We start from the raw sequence: 20,099 nt of genomic DNA on the forward strand, positions 1-20,099 counted from the left end.
TCCTGCAGCCCCCCTCCATCCCCGCGGTGCCCCGGGAGCTCGGCTGCTCCCTGCCGCTCCGCTGTCTCCCCACTTGCTCCCAAACTCCCCAAATCCCGGCTCCTCCCTGGCTCAGGGGCACCCAGCGGCGTGACGGCTGCCAGCAGAAGTGTGTGAGGCTGAAGGGTGGCCCAGCTGGGGCAGGGTGGGGAGTTGGCACCCCGGAGGGGTGCACATCTGTCCAGGAGCTGCAGTGAGAGCCTTTTCCAAAACCAAAGGGACTGGCTGGATGGTGCAGGCTAAGCTCAGGACCTGGGCTTCGTGTCCTCGCAGAGAGAACCGGCAACGAGTGTCACAGCCCTGTGCCAGGCAGCTTTCAGCTCCCTGGGGGCAAACCAAGTCCCACAGTCTGCACCCCCAAGCAGCTCCGGGAAGGATGCGAGCCCAGAACGCCAGCCACAGGCTAGTGGCCGCAGCCAGGGGACTGTCTTCCAGGATGACAGCTGGAGCACAGAGTTGCTACTATTAATACAGCGATCCCCAGGGAAAAGTGCTCTTGTTGGCCAGACCCAGCTGGCATAGCTTCAGGGGGGTCTCCTGCACAGCCTGCAAACCCCAAGAAGGAAATAGTCCGTCCTGATGTCCCTAGGGAGTGGGACAAACGGGAAAGGGCTCAGGATGCCACAAGGAGGTTGGGGTGGGCTGCTGAAAAGCAGCCCTACGGCATCTCTGCCATCAGAGGTCTGCCACTCCCGGTTAGACAGCGGGACTTGCTGTTTGCTGGGACGGTTTGGTGGCAGCGACCTTCCCAGGGTGACAGCCCCAGCCAGGGTCTCCCTCGTGCCTCCGGGAGCTGCTGGTACCAGTGGGCATGTGCTCCGCTGGAGCACAGCCTGCCGCAGGCAGCCCTGCAGTGTGCCTTGGTTATTGGCCCCCATGCAGCCACGGTCAGCCAGCACCTGCTAATTAAAGGCTGACAAAGCAGGCCAGGAAGGAAAAGCCTCATCACGCATGGACAGCCCTTCAGCAAGGCCTGAGGGCCTCAGGGGGTGGTGGGAACCGAGTCGTGAGCTCAAAACCCAGTCTCTCCATGCTGCGGGGGAACCTGAGAGAAGAACTCGGTAGCTGGATGAAGCATCTTGATGCACGGCTCGCCAAGGCCCTGGGAGCTGCCGTGGCTCCATGCGATGCCGAGGTGCCGAGATGCCCATCAGGAGGACGAGCAGGAGAGCGGGGAGGATGGCTGATGGGTGGCAGCACTGTCACCGCTGCCGTGCAGGCAGCTCTGCCCCCGCAAGCAGCTTTCGGCAGCTCCTTCCTTCACACGGGCCGCGCACAATCGCTGGATTAAAATGCAGGCGCGGTGATTAGCCGGCTGGGCGGGGGATTAGCCCTCTCCAACTTTACAGGCAGCACTTAGTGGCGGAGCTGCAGCTCTGCTTCTCCTGCTTTAATGACGATAAGGTGACATTAGCATCCCCAATCAAAGCCTCGCCGACCTCAGGCGGCTCCGGGAGAAACGCATGCATGCGCTGGTATCAGAGTACATGCTTGTGCTTAGGAAGGTATGGTGAAAAACAGCTTAGGCAATGTGGTTTTGGGGTCGTTATTATAACAGCAGCCACCTGGCCCGTGTCAGAGCGGGGCAGCATACCTGGGATGCGACATGAGCTCTCATTGTGCCCTCCTGGCTGAAAGGGCTGTGTGACCCAGAGGAGTTGGTCAGGAACGAGCCCCCACCTCCAGGGCAGCGAGGACAAAAACACCCATTGGAAACCTTCCTACCTGGAGAGATAAAAGGGACAGAATTCAAGGCAGAGGCAGCAATAACACCCGGAGTCTCCCGCTCTGCTGAAAGTTGTTGTTAGATTTATGCATCCACTGGGGTGAATGAAAGAAAAATGGATGTACAAATGGCCCCCCTCTCTCAGCTGCAGGCAGCAAGGGAGACCTCTGGCAAGAACCCATCCAGCAGAAGGAAATGAGATCTCATTACATTAAATATTAGCCGACGTGTTATCACATTGGGCTTGTTATACCAGCTAAATGATGCCTCTCTTCAAAAAATAATTAGAAAAACGTTGCCGTAGACATAGAATACACAAGTAAAAGGCTGTGCTTGTGTTTCAGAGCTGCCTTGCACAGGAAGGTGGGTTTTTGTTTTTGATTATGTTCTATCAAACATTAAAAACTCACTGCCAATATGTCCTGAGCTTCGCAGGCTTCATCTAGCTACAGACATAGCAACAGATAAATACGCCACGACAAATTTGGTAACATTACTTTATTGACGGCCAAAAACCAGATCACTTTATACGGAGAGCCTGAACTCTTGCCAACCAGTCACGAGTGGCGAGGCGAGACAGAAGATTTACCGCCAGAAAGGGACCTAAACCATTAAAACCCCAAATAACTGGGAGGGCTGTGCGAAGGTGAGGACTCAGCTGCAGAAAAGCGGAAGAAGAGAGCAAAGAGGAGATGAAAAGCAAACCCTGCTCAACCAGGAGGCATCAGGCAGGGCCCACGGCCCGAGGGAGCAACGCGAGCAGCGAGGCTCTGCACATGCGTCCGCCGGGACTGGGGGAGCACTGAACAGATTAGCTTCTATTTGCAGCTATTAAAAATGATCAGATTAGTGAAAGCTAGAACCGAGAGAGGAGCTTTGGAGGGATCAGCCAAACCTAATTAATTGGGCAGCGTGATGGGAGAAGAAATTAAGTGTGGACAAGTAGAAGGTGAAGCATATTGGAAGGAACAACCTCAGCTTTTCATAATCGCTAGTGATTTCTAAATTAACTGGAAGCATTAAGGGAAGAAAGATGTGGGTGGATCTGTGGACAATAGAGTGAAAACCATCTGGTTAATGTACAGTGGTGAGGAAAAAAAAACCAAACACGCTGTCAGATTGCTTTTGTAAGGGGATACAGAAAATAATAAAAATATTACAGTACTGTGTTGATAGTGACTCAGCTGTTATGGACGAGTTCAGTTTTTCAATTAGAAGACAAATTCAGATTATTTATGATGAAAAATACAGTAAAAAGGGAAAAAAAAAAAAAGAGTTTTCTGTAGAAGCGAAGCGCTGAGCCTTGGGGTGTAGAATGAAGTTTCTAACCATGCACGGGGAGATCTGGCCATGTCAGAGGATGCAGTAAGCCAGACGCAAGCTACAGGTCCCTTAAGAAATGTGGCATCCAGCGTCAGATTTTGTCATGCCTCTAATACCATTAGCACCTGATAACGCAGATGCCTCAAACTTCAAAAAAAAAAAAAAAAAAAAAACTCAGGAAAAGCCTGCATCTGCGATATATTTGAATATCTTCCTTTTGGGATTAGCGTTGTTTTCCTCCCTCTTGGTAAGAAGAAATGTCGGCTGCTGCTAAACCAAAAGTGCTGGAGCACAAAGGAGCCCACAGGGACGTCCCTTTGCACCCCCTGGCCCCCCACCAGCACCTCGAGGGGTCTCAGGGAAGCGGCGCTCGTCCTGCTGCGGTGCGGGAGCGGTGCTCCTGCTGCCTGCTGCCAGGCACTTTCCTTCGGCAGATGATTGATGGAGGAAGGCGGGTGCCTTTAGAAAACTATTCAGAGCACCTGAATCTTGCTGTAATTAAGCTCTCGATTTACATACCGTGAATAGCCATTCAGTAGTACCTTCCTTTTCCCTGGTTCAGCCTTGCTAGATGCCTGAAGTGTGTGGCAGCAGCTCCAGCTCCTCTCTGCAGAGGCAACTCCCATCCTCCAGGACGGTCACTTGGATGCCCATCCCGCTTGGGACAAGTGGACGAGGAGGTCACTGCAGAAAAAAGCAGGTCCTTATGAGGGTGAGAGACCTCTGTGAATCCCAAATGCCCTCTTAAGCTTGTCCTCCTGGACTGGAGCCAGCCGAGGGGGAGGCTGGAAGAGTGGGGCAACAGTGCCCGATATGCAAGGACGTGGTGGGGGTGAGGAGGAAGAGGGAGGCAGTGTGTGAGTATGGGTGCAGACGTGCCGGGCAGGGGATGTGCTCAGGAGGACATCTGGAGGACAAGAGGGATAGGGGAGGGACCCCTGCGTGCAGGCTCACTGCTTTGCATCACTTTGGCAAAGCGAAACAGCTCTAAACCCAGAATAAGGGTCCATATGTTTTGGCTGCTTTTGCTGGCAGCCAGAGCCTTATGGTAAATCTGGCCATAAAAAGTAACATTCTCTCAAAAAAATGAAGCTGGGCTGGGACTTCCTGTCCGGTAGTTGCCACACAGGGAGATATCTGGGAAGGGACTCTCTGGGGCTCTCCTTTGGTGTCCAGGTGAATGCCTATAGCCAGCACTCACAACTACATTGTTTTCCCGAGAGAAAAGGAAAAGAAAAGGACGTGCCTCCAGAAATCTGTTATTTCAGCCTGCCCCGATACCAGCACATGTTATTTACGGTTGAGGTTACACATGGAAAATTTCCAGTGGTCAGGATGTCTCAGCTGTGGAACAGGTTATCTGCAGAGGCTCCACTCCTGAAGTATTTAAACCAGGTTAGAGAAATATCTGCCCAAAATGTTCTGGGCAGAACTGATCCCACCCTGGGGGAGAGAGATGGATGCCATGACTTTGGCGAGATCCTCCCCAGCTGATCCTCAAGTAAACACAACCCCAAGCCTCTATGCCATGCAGCCCATACCAAAAAAATCCATGAGCTTCATACAGAAAAATGAGATGTGTTTGGATCAGGGCAGAGGTGCGGGTGCTTGAGAGCTGTCTGTACACATCTGCATCCTATTATGTTGCATTTAGGGCATAAACAGAAGACTTGTTGTAATTCTTCCCCAGAACAGAAGTCAGTGACACGTGCCTGCCTGGAAAGCTGTGCCAGCTCCGATGAGGATGGAAGTGAGGTCAATGGCTGACGGCCGTGATTCAGCCTCCCCACACCAGGGACAGCCGTGCTGCTGGCGCTGCCTGCAGCAACCGGTCCCCGGGGCTGGGAGGGCGAGAGGGAAGGAGCAGGATAGGGTGGTGGATGGAGAGGAGATGACGGCGAGGAAACATCCCATGTTCCAGAGCTGGCTTTGAACCAACGGGGTTCAGTCTTTAAATCCCACAGGGGCCTGATCTGTGCTGCTTCACTTCCTCAACTGTTCACTGTCTCCTGTTTTTTTCTGTTCCCCCCTCAATTTCTTGGAGTTGCACACTTCTATCCAAAGAGGCTGTGTCAGGTGTGTATGTGTCCCAGCCTGAGCACAGGTGGACATGGGCAGGAGCCACAGCAGCTGCGGCCTCCCCCTTCCACAACAACCCCCATGCTGTGATGTGGGTGCAGAGGGTTACCCCCATCCCCAGCAAAGACAGAGCCCACCTGTGCTGGAGGTCACCTGCTGGAAAGCAGGTCCCCCGCCGACTGATTGCTGAATAAAACATCTTTACGGTCTGACAGATGGAACCCCGGGGAGCTCCTAGCTCAGCCACTGGCAGGAGGTACAGTCTCTGGAAATGAAGCTTTACAGCGCTGCCGAAGCCCGAGATGAAAGGGAGGCAGCAGGGTTAGGAATAAGATATCAAGTGGCAGCACTGTGAGCACCGCAGGGGCCTTCCCCATTTGTGCTCGCTCCCTTGCCAGCACAGAGGAGGGGTGGCAGGGGGTCACACCCCTGCCTGCAGAGCCTCCAGCATCCCGATGCTCTGTCCCCAGGGCTTGCATGCAGCTTCTGGGCACACGGGGACCTCTTCCACCTCACAGCCCCAGGTGGGGAGCGAGCCTTTCGCAGGGTGAGGTTCCTGCTGTGCACCCCGACCTGCAGATCTCAGGTTTTTTTCCTCTCTGCAGTGAATCGTCTCCTTCCCGATGTCAAGCCTCCCGGAAGCCGGCTGTGGAAATTTTAAGGAAAATCAGCTCAGCAAGCAGGAACAGAAGGGCCTTGTCCCCCAAACACTTTAAAATATTGAAATTCACTTGAATAAGCAAAAAAAAAAATGGCTGAACTGTCACGCATGAGGCACATGAATCATCTTCAGGGAGGAAAGCGATCCTGGCAATGTCTGGGCTTGAAGTAACAGTAGTTAACATTATAATGACTCATACCACATATGCGTCACATCGTTTTTCATTAAGAGCAGGATCCTGGTGTCCTGTGACTAACTGGGAGCTGGAACCACGGTCCTAAAGCCTGGGGCCAGGGACTGGCTCTCCCATACGTTCTGGGTCAGCGCCAAAAGCATTATCGGCCATCAGATATTAAATAATAATAATTCTCAGATCAAACACTTCATTCGAATGACAAAATGAGATGGGCTTTGGAGCTGCCTTCCCCAGGGAGTCGTGTGATTTTAATAGGGAGAAAATGGATAAATTGAGGGCAGGCACCTCCGGAGAGGCCCTTCTTCTGCTCTCAGCTCATTAATGTCAACCCCTGGCTCTGCAGCCCTTTTCTGATCTTCAGGCAAGGTCAAAATTTCCATTTTTGTCTCTCCACAGAAAGACCTTGGATTCCTTTTCAGTAACCCCCCAGCCCCCTCAGCATTCTCCCAGCAAATCTCTTGAGGGGTGCAACCCCCTGCTGGCAAGCCGTGGATGCCAGCTCCTGCAGCCCGAGCAGTGACCTCAGCCCGACCACCCTGTGTCCCACCAAACCTCTTGGTTTGCCTGCACTTGCCCAGCTACGCCTGGGCAGCCGGGCACGAAGGGGACCGGCACTCACCCTTCACCTCGCAAAATGGAGGGCTCGGGGCTGGAGGAGGCAGGGGTGAAAGAGGTGGAGGGGAGATGCAGGGGCAAAACCAGAGGACGGATGCATCAGGGAGGGAGAGGTGCAGGAGGAGATGGATAAGTTACTGGCATGGTGCTGGGATGACCTCAGTTTATGAGGGCAGCAGCTGCAGCACTCATGGGCTCAAGCAACTGATCTAGGCCTCACCCAGCTGTGCCTCATCCCGGAGCAGCAGGGTGCTGAGCCTTGCGTCTGCCCCGCTTGGCCAGGCTGCTTTGGGGTCACTGTCAGCCTGCTGGCGGGCCAGCCTGCCCACGGCAGTGCTCACAGACCTTCGACTCTGCACTGATGACAAAATGCTTGAATTATATAGAGAGCTGATGAGAGGCAGGGAGAAATTGCTGGGAAATGGAGGTGAAGGTGAGGAGACCCCCAGAAACAGCCTGTCAAGGGGAAAAATGGGCGAGACTGAGCTCTGGGATAGGAGCCAAGGATGTGCTGAGCTAATGGGGACACAGTTTCAGGCTGAGAGCTGGCAGCGTGTCCCATCAGGGGAGGCTCAAACGCCGCAGCTGTGTTTTGTGGTAGCCTGACTGCTTCCCAGAGGACCTCTGGGGGCTTTGATGTCACTCGTGGGCAGTGGTTGCCTTGTTTTGGTGCTGGTAGCCCTATCACACTGTTCAGGGCAAGCAGTGAGGCTGGAGCTTCTCCTGGGGAGGGCAACGAGCACTTGCTAACATGGGTGGTGGGTGGGCTGCCTTGCTGCAGACCTGAGGAAGGAGACAGGCTGTGTGCCAGCTGCGCTGCAGGGGGTTGTGCAAGCACCTCTGCAAGGCTGGGAAACAGCCCTCCTGCTCACACCTGCCTTGAGACAGGGCTCTGGAGAGCATGGTCCATGGGACGGGTGGGAAACCCTTGGTGTGGAGCAGCGGCTGATGTGCTTGTGGCAAGGGTAACTTGCTTGGGGCATCCTTGGAGTCTCACGTTCTGAGGGCAATGGCTCCTTCGGGCTCTGGGCCCTGCTAAAGCCCATGCCATCAAGTTAAATCTGCTTCTCGTAACCAAATCGTCCTCCAGCATAATGACAGCATTGGCCCTGAGTGAGAGCAGAGTAGCCAAGGAATGTGCTGAAGTTAATGTATCAAACTGCAGGAAGAGAAAAAAAACAAGATCTGGAAGATACCCATGGTGCTAAAATCACTTTACCCCCCTCCTATCTGAATAAAATAAACCAGCCAAGCAGATTTTTGTCAAACTTTACAAAATATGCCACCTGTGGGCTGAAAGAAGCCAGCAAAAATATATCTCAAAGGGTAGTATTTGTACTGAGTGATGAACTACCAAAAATAAGCGCTTATAATTGAAGCTCTCTCTCCAGTCATTGCAGCAGGACCAGCGCAGTGCTCTCCCTGCTGAAGACCAAGCACTGTGGAGGGCACTGAAGTACCATCTGAAATCCGTTGCAGGCCAACAGCCATTCACATCAGATGCTGAAATACCCTGTAGGGGCTAGGTTAACAGGAGGAAAAGTCTTACAGACTTCGGGAGGCAAGATTGCCTGGAGATAGAGACAAAAATACAAGAACAGTGGGGTTCAGAGGGAAGCAGTGGTCATGTTAATTGCCCATTCAGTCTTCTCTCCTTAAGCCCAGGACACCCCCAGAGCTGGACCTGTGACAAGTTCAGCATCTGCAGCCATTCTGGAGCCACGCTGGCTTAGACGAGCTCCAGGTGCTCTCAGAAGCAGGCAGGCAGTGGCAGGGAGGTTTAATCTAAGAAGAAGTAGCCAGTATATTTGCTTTCTTGTGGAGAGTCAGCTATAGCAGCCAACTGTGATTGAAGTCCATGCAGCTGCTTGTTTTTCATTTGGGTCTGTTCTTGGGGTTATAGATTTAGCTGTAGCAATAATGGGCTCAACCTCAGACTAGAGATCATTTATGAACAGGAAAGTTTTTCAGGTTTCCAGAAAGCCGGGCTGTGGCATGAATGGTAACACTTTGCAGCAGCTGCACCATAATCCGTTGGCTCAAGATATTGTTATCTATGAGATGTTTAAAGATGCAAACTAACAGGTACATTTCTAAAAGGTGAAGATACAAGCCCCAGACAGATTGTGCTTGCAGCCTGGGCTAAGAGAGGGGATGGGGAAGTCCCCCTGGTACCCTCTGGCCTGGGGCAGCTCCCAGAAGAGAGGAGGCCCAGAGAGGGAAGACCAGCTCCAGGCTCACTGTGTTCGGTCTGGCCAAGCCTCTTGTTTCTCCTCCTGGCATGGTGCCTAGCTGATGGTGAAGCCTGAGTTTTATTTATGACAGGATGGGGCTGGTCCTGCATAACTTCCAAGCTACATGGTGGGTCTCCCATCTGCTCATGAATAAGAGATTCTCAGAAGCCTGATCATCCCTGGTTTGTCACTCCACTGGCAGCTGAGGAGTTTTAAGGTCCTCGGTCTGGGAGGTGCTGAGCTGTGAAGAAGGAGGACCGCAGGTGCTAGCCTTGGGGACTTCCAGCCACCAGGCCACCAGCGTGGGGCAGGGAAGGTGGCACAGGGAAGTGCCTGGGCATCCCCACCTTTGGGGTGTGGTTGGTGAAGCTTGGCCTGCCCTGCGTTCACTGAAGCCACACAGTCACCAAGCTTGCTGTTGCCATCCCTGGGAGACCACAGAAGCTCTGCTGTGGGCCTGAGTGGGTAGGGCCTGAAGAGCACCACGACTGTGTAGCTCCTGGATTGCGCTGTCCCACGCAGGGTGACCTCACAGCAGCACATCCTAGCCTCGGCCTGCATGGCCAGAAATCCTTTCCCATCCACAGATTCTTTCAGCAGCCTAAAGCTCCTATATTTTTAAGAACAAACCCCTGCTCCAGCCATGTTTGCCAGCTTTGCACAATTGCCTTGGCTGGGCTTGTCACAGCTGGGTTATCGCCCCCGGCCCAGCACCCACCACGGGTGGGCTTTGAAAGCACGAAGGGTCCTGCAGCAGTCCTGCCAGCCCTGCAGGCTATGCGGGTGGGCTACCAACGTATATCCTGTTTTTTTCCCCAGTTGTGCAATTTGTACAGGCTTTACACCCTTATTGACTGCATCCTGTGATGACCTTGCAAGAGCAGCAAACACCCACACGGCCATTTGGTTCAATTATTGTAATTCCCTCTCCACAGGGCTTCTCCTCCATGCCTTGCAGGTTGTTCTGAAAGCAGCAGCATGCTTCTTGCTGGCTTGAGCTGTATCGATCATATTATCGTCACTTCTGCTGCTTTAAAGCAGTGGATTGACTAACTTGGCCTCACCGGTCCTTAAAGCCTTTGCCAATGCTTTCATGGATGCTTTAAAGTCCTGTTCTTCCTTCTTTATATGCACAGGAACTGCCTGTCAAGTCTTGACAAATCTCTTTCCTTACCGTAGCCTAGTCTGATTCTGCAGCAGTGCCACAAAACAGTAAGAGGTCTGGGCCTTTCCTTAAAAAGGAAAGATAAAGATGCTGCACAGTTGGTATAATTCTTGTCTATCTGCTGGCTGCAATGTGGGCTTCAATAAATACTGTTTTCTAACACACGGTGACCCCAGTGACAGGCCATACACTGGCAGCAGGTATTGCATAGACATGAAAGAGGGAAAGGTGTGTGTGTATCCCAAAAGACACACATGATGACATAAAGCCAGCCATAGGAGGAATGCACTAAGGAGAGCTCAGATTAAAGTGATCAGGGGACCAGGGAGGGTAATCAGAAGCTAAGCAGATGAGATAGGAAAGGCAAAGTTAGGGAATTCAGGATAAGAAGTTTAGGCCTGATACAAGAAGAAGCCAACAGAGAGAAAGCTCTCATTGAGATGTTGTGGCGATGCAAGCAGGCATCCTCAGCAGCTACCGTCATGAATGGGCTGATGGAGATGGAGAGGTAAGGAGCACAGTGGTGGCTACAAGGCAGGGGCTGGCTGCACGTGCATCTGACCAGCAGCAGGGTTAGAGCAAGGGGTCTTCATCCAGTGGGGAAGGCCAGACCCCAGTGGAGGCAGGCACAAGAGATTGGCCAGCCCTGGACATGGGCTCGATGTGCAGGGCAAGAGACGGAGCCTGGATGAAGGTGCCCACACTGGCATCAAGCTTGGCTCTTGGGGAGAAGGGCATCGCAGGAAAAATGTCACCCCACCAGTACAGCAGATTTTTAGTATTCTCCTCACCATCCCATTTTTCCCTCCTGCTCTGCACCAACTTCCTTTAATTTGCTCATTAAAGGGAGCTGGGTTATTAAAACAAATTGTGGCATTTTCTGTTGAAACCTGTGAAAGAGCTAGATGCCTGAAATTGCCCTCACGCTAATGGGTACAGTCCTGGCTCAAGTGAGTTATTGGCAAGCTGCTTGCTGACTCCCGTGGAGCCAAGATTTCACCTCAGATGGAGCCTATCTTTCAATTAAAGGTATTACTCTTAATATTCATTAAAATTCTGTTTAATCCAGGCTCTGCAAGGGGCAAACCCTGAAATTCATTAAGAGTTTTATAAAAAGCCACTGCAAAGGACCACAGTCAGGAAAAGTGGCTCCTGGGGGGAGCAGAGCATGGCGAGAGAGAGCATGCCTTCACCTGGGGAAGGACCAGCACCTGCAGCTTGCCGATGAAGCGTGGGATGTTTTTTAGTACCTCTCTATTTAGCCCATGGAAAAGGGAGGCTGGGCACAGAAAAGGTTGGCGGCTCCTTCTCTGCTGCGGCGCTTTGGCCTCTGCTCGTGCTGCAGGAGAGCACCTGGATGGGGCATCTTGCCCCAAGCTGCCCAGGTGCCCCCATAACCCTGAAGAGAAACAACCTGGGCTTGTGCTCCACCTGTACCAGAGCCTCCATCCCTACCACTGTCTGCATTCACTGCACACCTGTGCAAAGCCCTGTTGGCTGCTGGTGACTTACTGCTGCTGGTGCGTGTGACAGAGGTCTTGTGGGCTTCAAAATCCGTCTGGAGGCCGTGCTGAGCGAGCCATTGAGTGAATACCCTGAAAAGTTGCCTAGAGGTCTGTAGCTACCTGCCTTGAGACACTCCTGTCAGCAACCAGCCAGCTGGCTCGCGGCTCTGACGTCCGCAGTTGGGATAAAAGCACTGCAGATTGCTGAGAACAGAAAATGGCTCGGAGGCTGGAGGAGAGAGAAATGAAATGGAAGGATCTCCAGGTGGAGCCTGCAGAAGAGCACACCGGAGAGCTGGGTGCTTCTGCAGAGGCTGGGACCATGGTGAGATTGGAGACTCTTGGACAAAATGCCAGCAACTCACCTCAAGCAGGGAGCTGCAACCTGGATACTGCAGAGTTATGTGACCCCCCCCAGATTTGAGTCGAGGTGTCTTGGGACTGTGTCTTAGGTCGCTCTAGTTTCAGTGCAAGCATGTTCATTTCTCTGCCTGTATTTGCAGGTGCTGTGATTTTATATGCAGTTTCACAAGGCTTATGAATATTCCCAAATATTTTTTCATTAAATAAGTATTAGTGCATTTTTCACAGGCTGCAGCCTTAGGTGGTGGCTTGACCTCTGCAAGAAGCCCTACTCTGCCACATGTGCTAGGTGAATTATTTTTGCCTGTCCCTTGTGTTTCTCTGCATCTGTTAATTTCTTCATTTTTATTTTTTATTTCCGAAAGCCATCCCGCAGGGCTGAGTGACTCCTAAATCCCTGTCCCCATTTTGTGCATTTGGCATTCCGCAACTCTGGTTTTAACCGTGGGAGAGTTGCTGCTGCCCACAGTCAGAAGGCAGGCTGCCAGCAGCCCTGGTTCCCTCTACTCTCAAACATCCGCTGCCTTCCCCAACTAGAAAATATTGCTGTATGAAATACATTGGGTTCCCCAGATCAATAACCCATCAGTACTCTGAACTCAGGGGAAGCAGCCAGCTCCCGCCTCTGCCAGCTAATTCCCTGAGAACCTCTTTCCTTTCTCCCCTGTTGCCCTCTAAGACCTTATTTCTGTCTATCCCTCCCCTTTTTCCTCTGTTGCTCCCAAAGTCTGTCACTGTTCCTTCTTTTCCCTATGTTGTTTTATTTCCCTAAACTGTGCCCATATTTCTCTTACTTCTTTCTCTCTACCTCTCCTCTCTTCTTCGAGCCTTTCCCCTCTGCTTCCTCATTACTCCTATCTCTTGGCAAATTGTATGCTGTCATTTACAACCGTAATGATGATGAAATACCTGAGACATGGAAATAGCAGGCATCATTTCCCTGCCTGCCCCTTCCCTCCTCCCCGTACACACAAGGCATATTTCATTTCTCCTGCTTTCCTGCAGCCACAGCATCGGAGCTCCAGCATGCCCGGGGAGCATCAGCATGGTGCCAGCAGATGCAGAAGTGATGAAGGATGGCAGAAAGGGCCAGCTCCCCCGGCTAATCTCCTTTGGGGACCCATCTTGTTACAGATGGAGCAAGGTGAGGGCTGGCTCTTGGAGTACTTCTCACCCAGCCCTCTCTGAATGCTCTGCAGCGATAGGCAAATCACTTTATCTCTGTGACACAGACGGAGGAGCTGAAACAAATCACCGCACTGATGAGCGAGAGGGATACAAGCAGAGTGTACCCACTCTTCATGCTTCAAAGGAAAATATCACCGAAGGGGACTAGCCCCAAGGACCAGCCACTACTTGTGATTGAATCTCCTGGTGGGAATGGTAACAAAGCGTTCCACTGCAAATCTGGAGTCTGCAATGTACAATTCAGACCAAAGTTTGATGTTCCTCTGCTTGCAGCCTGTTCTTCAGGTGGCAGGGGACAGACTTTCAGTGACAATATGCAGAGAGCTGGACCTCTGCCACAGTGTGCCAGCTGACTGAGTGCAGCTGCACACACCTGCCGACCAGCACGGTGATGGGCGTGAATATTTCACGGACAAGTCCATGGGAGACAGGCAGGAGCAGGTACTTTGACTGAAAGTTGATCCCTGCAGCCCCTGGACAGACCCAGCCCAGCATCGCACTTTGGCCTGAGCTACAGGTATCCACAGAGCCACCAGCTCAGCTCCTGCTTATTCTGCTTGTCCTCACTTGAAATGAGTGGCTTTTACTTGTCTCTTCTCTTGAAATACCTATGCTTGTTCCTACATCGCTTGTGTCATTCTTGGTGATCTCAGTAAATCAAAACAGGTAGCCAACTGTTGACTGACATTAGCCATGCTGGGGATGCTTTTCCAGTGGCATAAGCTGTTTCAATAAGATAATGAGAAACTAGTCAAGCATTCGTGAACAGATGCTCTTCCTCCTGAAAAACACAGGGCTCGCTTCATTGTTTGAACAAATCTTTCTGCTAAGCTGCCTCTAGCTGCTAAGGTACTGATTTGATGTGACGCGTGCCATTCGTCTTCATACAAGCTTCCACGTTGGGCACGACGGGCTGAGGTCAGCCGCTGCTGGCGGGCTGCTTTGGCAGAAGTGGCAGCTGAGCCAAAAGTGCACTCGGGTGAGAGGGAAACATGGGGCTCCTTGTTTCGATGCCTCCCGATGACTCCTCCTGTGGCACTGCTGGGCATCCAGCCACAACACGGGAGGCCCCAAAACCGATGGCTACTGTCAGGTTGGCTCTGAGGAGCACATAGGCTGCCCCTCTGTTTTCTTTCCCTGATTAATTTTCTGGAGTGTTATAAAGCATTAAGTCAGTGCTAAAGATCCCCACGTGAGTGGCCAGTCTAACCAGAGCAGTGCAGTTTTGTGTGTGTTCCCAGAGGAAAAGCAGGACCTACAGAAATCCTGCTCTGGGTTCTCAGGGCGTTGTCACAGACATGAACCCACCAAGCCCAGCACCTCCATCGCAAAGTTATCAGCCATTTCTTTATCAACCTGAAGGAGGCTGTCAGGATGTCATACACCTCACATACGTACCCCGTACAGCACTGCACACGCAGCTCTCTGCAGGGATGTGGTGTGAAATACACGTGGTGGGTCACCTCCATGGCAGTGGCCCGAGGGTGTGGAGACCCCATCAGGGACAGAGAGCCAGGACTGACAGCTCAAGCCATCGCCAATACTGGGGGAAGTGATCTTCTCCAGATGGCAAAGTCATAAAAACAGCATAGTGCTGGCTCTACCATGCAGTATAGTTTTGGTGAGCCTTGGCCTGATAGATAAATATATATATATTATAGAAATATATATTTTGTATTGCAGGAATCCCTGTGTAAAAAGACTGCATTACAAAATGGCTTGCATTTCTGGAGTGAGAGGAGACACTGCAGTTTGGAAACTCAGCAGCTTCATCCATAACGGACCAAACACTCTATAAATGTTGATAAGTTGATACTCGTGCATCCAAAAACCACAGCTCTTCATGTGGGGCCTGGCTGCACCCAGACCCTCAGGACCCTCATTTTATGTCTGGCAGGCTCTAGCAGTCAATTAGCACTTTACTCTCGTCCAGCCTCTTGCTCTCAGCTCTGTGTACCAAGGGTGACGCCAGCTCAGCACAGACCACTGCTCTGGGCTGCTGAAATCACAGCCGCTTGCAGAGAAGCAGGGAGAGCCAAGGTATGAGAAAGAGGTTATTCCCCTGGATTTACAGCCTCTCCAAAATCTCTACAGCTCTGACACCATCTCATTTTTTATTTTTTTTTTGTACAAGCACACTCAGTGGGCATGGTTCATTCACTGTATGAAGCTGTAACCTAATCCATCCTTCTCCTTCAAAGGTGGCACACCCAAAGCCCTAGTTATTCAGCCTCACTTCTCTTCCTGGCATGCTGTATTTATTACTGGCTGTCTTCTGACTATCACAACAAATCCAGATATGAACTTGGTGATGGACTTCATGGGGCACAGAAGACAATTATAAGGAGCAGAAATAGCCTACATACACAGAGGGAAGAGCTCTCTGATTCAGAGCCCTTATTATAGACCAGAGTCCGTACGATTCAAAGGCCATATAGACCATCAGAGACTGTCATCTCTGTATTTCTTCTGAATCTTGCCTTGGCAAGTAGAAAAAGACCTGTCTGTCATAGAAACAGATTTATTTAACCCTTTCTAGTTCGTTGTGGACGAGTGTAGTAGAAAGAGAGCTGTCTGAAGCTGGGACCAGGTTGAAGCGGGGCAGACTGGTACAGAGATTTTTAGATCTGGATACTGCAGCGGCAAGAGGTGACTTGGGGAGGATCAGTGGGGAAGCTCCAGATACGGCTGCACTAATTGTATCTTGGCCCTGAAAACAGATCCCCAGGCAGAAAAAGAAACCATCTAGTTCTGTCCATGGGTATCATCTCACTCACTGGTTTCCCTTGTACACTGGTGAGGCTGTCTTCATAAGCAAAGGGTTCGTCGCTGAGGATACAACGTACTCTGAAAGCCATTTCTGATCAAACCCATTCCCTTTCCAACAGGATTACTCCAAATCCTTGGGAAGCCCCTGCTGCCGTGGTAATGTTCCTGACCAGGCTGCTCCCATTAGAGGGCATTTATGTTCGTTGTTTCCTCTTTGCTGCTTTCCATCAGAGATTTGCACACCTCGCTGCCCAAGCCCGAGAACTCATCAATGACACGATATGTGTGTGAGGCCCCTCAAAGCAGTGGGATTAGAGGCTTCACAAGCCACCAGTTTTCTGCTGAACGCTTCCCCAACTTTGCCATCAAATCTGCAACAGCCTCGACCCAATTTCATCTCTCTCTGCCACTCAACCTTAGACAACGGCATAGGATTTATTTTGCTGGGACTTGTGCTCCTGAGCGTGAGGACATTCCTGTTATCAGTGGTTGACAGGCCATCATGAAAACACTGCTGTCAAAGCAACGAGCTGGCGGCAAGCATTTCCCCGAACCCCTGTTTGTCTGCAAACAGCAGCAAAAGAGCAGGTCCTGCTCACGAAAGCAGCTCTCCAGTGGCTGCGGGGAAATGTGTCCCCCCCGCCCAGGACAGGACCTGGTCCTGGTTTATTATTCTATAGTATTTTAGCACAACTCCCCTCATGTCTCCTCTCCAAAAGGCACAGCCCAAGCTTTTGCCCCAGTGATGAGGGAACGGGAAACCGTCATGCAATGTTCACAGATTTTAACATTTGCAGTGATGTCTCAAGCCGCTCCTTAACCGCTTTCCTCTTCTTCTTGCTTTTTAAGCCTCCTTGTTAAAATTTAACACCACATTTCTCAGCACACTGCTTTTCTTGGTGGTGTGGACTGAATTGTGCTACTGAATCGTGGCCGCAATCACTTCAGATGAGGATGTCCCTGCTAGCATCAGGCCGTCAGAAACACGGTGCCGCCCGGCCGACACACTGCAGTCACCTGCAACGGCGCTGAGCAGCAGCCCACGTGCATTATTTACAGCTGAGTCCAGGCCAACACTATGTTGTGTGCCCCGGAGCCAGCCTGCCTAAAACGCGATTGTTTAAAATGTCATGTCGGGAGCACCTCCGCGAGGAAGCACTGAGTGCAAAAATGTATGTTTTGGAAACATTGGTGTGTTTTATCTCTTTCTGGGGGCTGGTCTCTCTGGTTCGTGGGCAGTCTGCCTGGCTCGGTGTCTGTTCTCTGGAGGCTGAGCCAGGTCACAGCTGCTTGGTTATTTCTGATAATGTCTGTGGGGTTTCCATCAGACACGAAGCCCGTGCCCAGGGCATTATGTCCCTCAGGATTTCAAGTCCTTTCCTTTCCTAAATTTCCAGGGGGCTTTATTGCTCCATTTCCTCCACAGGCATTTTCACTCTAATAATGTGTCACAAACTAATGAAAAAAAAGAGGAAAAAAGTGCCTGAGACCATCGTGTGACTCAAATAGCCACAGCCAGATATTAAAGGTGGGTTTTAGTACCTTGCTCCCTCCTCCCAGAAGATCCTTCATCCCTGAGAGGCACTTCAGTGCAGTGCCCACAGGTACTAAAAGATGATACATGACCCTTGCTCTGAACAAGCCCCCCGGCTGGAATTTCATCACAGAAAATCAGGAGGCTCCTAGTCTCAAAAATTAGATTTTCGGCAGCCTGTGGTTTCCATCCAGGTGGCGGTGTGCAGAACACGGTGCAGGCCCAGCTCTGCTGTGGGTGGGCTGGGGGTGAGCAGAAGTCTGCCTCTCTAACGGGGAAGGAAACCCAATTAATCCCATTCAGAGCCTACCATCAGAGGAAGGCTGAGAGTTCACTGGAGAATTGCTCTACATAGCTGAATTTTTATTGTATTAATTTCCCTGCTGCTCAGTCGGAGAATGCTAAAGCATCTAACATTTACACAGAGAAAATGATTTGGAAAATGGTGGGGATCAGCATCACCTCAGAAAAAGTCTGCATTTGCCCAGCTGTGCTTATTCCAGGAACAATGCTGCCTTTCCAAGGGAGATGGGCATTAAACTGGGGTCTCCGTCCTGGGGGCTGGCTCCCAGGGCCAATGCTGGGATCCCTGCTGAAGCCGAAGCTTGTAAATTCACAAACCGAGCATGGGGGCAGCTCTGTGGTTAGGTGGGGGGACTTCTGGACATGGTCTTTGTGCACACAAGCTGCAGAGGTCTTTTCTGCCAGGCTTCGCAGCCTGAACCCATCAGTTCCCACCTAAGTCCTTTCCCACTTGGCAGACTGTGGGTGGCTTTGGCCAGCAGCATGTGTGCTTTGGCATATTTTTGGCCAAGCCCGTGCCCTAACAGGCTGCTGAGTTCTGTGATGTCCCTGTGACTGGCCCCTCACAGTGCCTTCACCTACACTCATCCAAAAAATAATTGGATGGTTTGAAGTGCAGCACCCTTTTACTTCACAGATAATAAATTTCATATCTGCCCTGATTTGGGGCCAAGAGATACGAGCTCTCTCCACAGCTGGCCACGGAGGCAATTTCATTTCACTTCTACTGATACAGGAAGAAGTCTGGGGGGGGTGAGTGCTGCTGCTGATTGCTGTGTTAATAACCACCTCCTGCCGCAGGGGTCCTGCCCGTGCCCTTCCACCTCTGCTCCCCCATCACGCGTGCAAAACACCCAGACCAGCACACAAAATCAGTTTCGAGCCGAAGTTACGGTGGTACACGGGGCTGTTTAATCCAACAACAGCTTGGATGTCAATGAGACCCTGCGTCCAGTGTCATGCTGCTGTGAGGTCTTTGGTGCCTTATCTCAGCATGACTTAAGGTCTTCATTAGAGGTAGCGCCTAAATGTCCCCACTGCTGCCCCTGGTTTCTGGCTGTTTGACACAACGGGGCCATGCTGAACTGCCTGTGCCAGCCCTCGTAGACAGGACAAACCCGTGTGGCAGCAGGGACACGTGCTCTGTGGCATCTCTGTCTTCAGTGGCAGTTGGGGGTGCCAGGAGGTCCAAGTCCCCACCAAGGGAGATTTGGGGTAGGCTGGGTGTCCCTCACCTCCCAAAACATGAAGGAGAGGTCCTGGCTGCTGACAGGGCAAAGCTGCAAAGTGGGGAAATAGGGGCAGCTCTCCCATTCAGCATCCACAGCTGGGGCAGGTGAGCATGCGGCGGGGAGGCAGGAAGGGCTGGTGCCTGTACTCACACGGAGACCAGTGAAGCTATTAATTGTCAGCAGCAGTGGACAGTGTCCTCAGCTCTCACAGCTCTGTCCCTAAGCCGGTGGCATTTGGCAGCCCTCCTTGGGGCCCCGCGTCCCCAGGCAGGTCTCTGTAAGCTGCAGATAAAGAGAGGCATTGGAAACAAATAACTGCCAGCCTGTAGGAGCCTGAGCCGGGGTGTGTGAGGGGGGGCACGGGCAGTGCCGCATCCTGCTTCATGGGCGATACTCATCTGCACGGTGGGCAATACTTATTAATTAAATGGTATCGGTTTGGCTAATGAGGCGGGTTCTTGGGATTGGATTGGGAAGCAACTTCAACATGGCCAGTGAGAGGCGGTGAAGAGAGGTGTGCTGACAACTGTTGCACAGCAGCCAGGGCGTGCCTAAAAACACCCCTGTAACCAGCAGAGACATGGAATGGAGAAGCCCCATATGCTGGGAGGCCCTGGGGCTTTGTGTCCCCTCGCACGGCCCCGCAGGAGGCACAGGGCTGGGACGAGCCGGGGATGGAGGGAGGCATGATGCCGAGCATCCTCCGCATGAAGCTGGGCAGATCTCCCCTCTGCTACAAAACCGATGTTGAGTTTTTAGATCAATAGCCTCACCTTCTAAAATGTTCCAGAAGAGCCTGTAACGATTTTTAATCTATTCTAAATGTCAGAACAAACAGCATTTCCTTCTGAAAGGCTTTGCAGGAAGCCACGCTGGCAGCTGCTCGGCCCCTCCACGGCCCCGCACCGGGTCAGGCAGCTGCGCCGGCAGCAGCATCGTGCCCCAGCCCTGGCCTCAGCAGCGAGCTCTATTTCTTACCTGTTTTCTATTAAAGCTGCAATAGCTGCAGAGAGAAGTGCTGTGCCCAAGGCAAAGCTCTCTCCCTCTGGCTGCCCCGTGTAAATGCCCCTGGCACCTGTCTGGCGTGAGGTGTCCCCCCAGCAGGGGTCCCGCTCCCTCTGCCCGCCTGCAGCAAGTGGTGCTATGGGGCTGCTCAGGAGGTCCCCC

The sequence above is a fragment of the Cygnus atratus genome, chromosome 5 (genome assembly GCF_013377495.2).
Source record: "Cygnus atratus isolate AKBS03 ecotype Queensland, Australia chromosome 5, CAtr_DNAZoo_HiC_assembly, whole genome shotgun sequence".
Taxonomy (NCBI): Eukaryota; Metazoa; Chordata; class Aves; order Anseriformes; family Anatidae; genus Cygnus; species Cygnus atratus.